This window comes from Sphaeramia orbicularis, chromosome 20, assembly GCF_902148855.1.
Source record: "Sphaeramia orbicularis chromosome 20, fSphaOr1.1, whole genome shotgun sequence".
Taxonomy (NCBI): Eukaryota; Metazoa; Chordata; class Actinopteri; order Kurtiformes; family Apogonidae; genus Sphaeramia; species Sphaeramia orbicularis.
Window position 1 is genome coordinate 14,947,832 of NC_043976.1, and position 2,601 is coordinate 14,950,432.

At 40.1% G+C, this 2,601-nt stretch overlaps 1 non-coding gene across 1 annotated transcript; it reads right to left on the minus strand.

Moving 5' to 3' along the window:
- Nucleotides 1-1,463: 1,463 nt before the first annotated feature.
- trnap-ugg (transfer RNA proline (anticodon UGG)) lies at nt 1,464-1,535 on the minus strand. The gene has a single exon. It is a non-coding gene; the product is annotated as a tRNA-Pro (tRNA).
- Nucleotides 1,536-2,601: the final 1,066 nt, after the last annotated feature.

Sequence of the window (2,601 nt, forward strand, 5' to 3'; positions counted from 1 at the left end):
TTACCTGAAAAACAAATATTTTATTCTTTTAGATTCTCCAGTTTTTCTTACCAGATTCTATCCTACATATCACATGTTTTATTTTTACAGGTTACAATATGGAGTATGGTGCTGATCCATCCTGCTTATGTTACACCAATACATACATTAAGAATGTCACACGTCACTTTTTAAATCAACAGTTTTATAATAATAAGCATTTTTATAAAGAAATAACAATTCTATATTGTTATTTACTCTTTAGTATGATGATAAACTATACAATAAATAATTCTGATCCTAGTTTTTGCACAGGGATCATTAGTGTAAACAGTGACATGGCTGCAGAGCATCAGTATGATGGGATCTGTAACAACCATGTCACATCCGTCCACTGTCACATTTTGTGTTTTTGTGTCAGCTGTTATTGTTTTAGATCCATAATACTAACATTTATGAATAAGAGGATAATTAGCAACAGTAAATATATAAGTTTATTACTAATAAAGTACTGGTACTGACCAGATCATCATGGGTAATGTCACGTCCGTCCACCAGCAGAAGTTTTCACATACACATGCTATTCAAAATCCAATATTTCTGAAAATATAGCTTCCACTGTCAAATAATATCAGTAGTCTGTGCACAAATGGATTAGCATTATTTCAGCACAGTTCTATGCATTTCTTATAACTTTTTTAAATTTTTTTTGACAAAAATGGCCACTCATTTGACCCCCTAAGTAAATTTTAGCCGATTACTGTGTGATAAAGAAGCAGAAGGATGTGTGAGGGAATGAATTAATGGATATTGACATGTGAGTGATGCATGTTTAGTTTATATTGTATGTTTTATAGTTATTGTCACTGTTTATTACTATTTATGAGTTCGTATCCTGATGGTGCACCTAAATTTCATTGTACATTCTGTATAATGACAATAAAGTATCTTATCTCATCTTAAACAGCCCATGTTCATACCATTATGTGAGTCCATGACGCATCATCGACAGAGGGCCATACGAAAGCAGATGTGTTCACAGCAGAGAAAATAACAACAGTGCTATGGATCACATCGTCGACTACCTGTGAGCATTTGTACTCTTTATACAGATCATTATTTATCTGCACCAAGCCATTCTACAACATCTGCTGTGGAGAAGAAGGCAGTGACGCGAATCCAGAGATGTAACCTCTGCAGGCGAACACGGATCAACCTGGAGACGTCCACTCATATTGTCACGGTTCACTTAGAAAAAAACAGTTTTACTTGGTACTCATCGGGAACCAGATTTTCAGTTCTGCTTTTAAGTGCAAACACATCAGCTGGTTCAAGATTAGGTGTGGGAACTGGAACTGGCGCGGTTCTCTGTCGGTCTGTAAACAGCTTTAGTTGTCTGGTATGGGAACCTACAACCCTCTGGTTACCAAGAAAAGTGCACACCAACTGAAGCAGTGTAGGTGCAAAGCTGCCACTGTAATTGAGGGCTCGTCCGGGATTTGAACCCGGGACCTCTCACACCCAAAGCGAGAATCATACCCCTAGACCAACGAGCCATACAAAAAACTCCATGGTGACAACAGCTAAACTCCATACACAAAGGCCCATGCTGGGATGGAACCCATGACCTTCTTGCTGTGGAACAGTGCTAACCACTACTCCGCCCACTTTTTGACCAGTGTTGCTAATAGGGATGGGAATCGAGAACTGGTTCTTTTTGAGAACCGGATCCCAGTAGCTCGATTCCTTGGAATCGTTTGCCTGCCTGCTTAACGATTCTGCTTATCGATTCCACCTTTGTTGCGCATGCGCGATGATGTCACAGATACGCTGCATTGTTTTGGTCAGAACGTAGCCAACATGGTGTTGAGGCAGAAATGGTCTGAAAAGATGACACCAGGTCCACTTACTTGGAACACTATCAAAGCTTCCATGTCTTCAAAAAGGTGGAATCCCTCCAATATCCTCAAACATTTGTCCACAGCATGTAACTCATTTACAGGAATGTTATGTATTTGATACGCTACCTAGCGGCGCTTGTGAATGTAGCAACAGGGTGAACGCTGGGCCCGGTTCCGGTGCAGGCAACAAACATCGTAACTCCTCAAATACAAGTTTCCGAAGGTAAGAAGGGAAAGGAAATGAGGTGCACAACAACGGGAGATGAGCCAAGTCGAGTTGAACTGGTTCCACATAGTGGAAATGCGGCAATAGAGGAGTTAGTAAAGTGTCTTTAGTTTCACTTTCACTGCACGCCACCCCCCTGAACCGGGCCCAGCGTCATCTGTTATTATTATTTGTACATACAGAGATGGAAATATAAAAGACAGTTAATGCAAACACAGCCGTTTGTAGTCTTTTATTCCTTCACCCAATGAGAATTGATAAGGAATCGGATCAATAAGCAAAATCAATAGTGGAATTGTTAAATTCTTATCGATTCCCATCCCTAACCCACGACCCATGACCTTCTTGCTGTGGAACTGTACTTACCACTGCGCCACGTTGCTGCCTATAGCTGTAATCCCCTTATGTCGATATTCCAGTCTGTAAAATACACTTTACGAGTAAATAAAGTACCCTTAGTAATCCAAACTGAATATGTGGGAACAGTATAGGCCT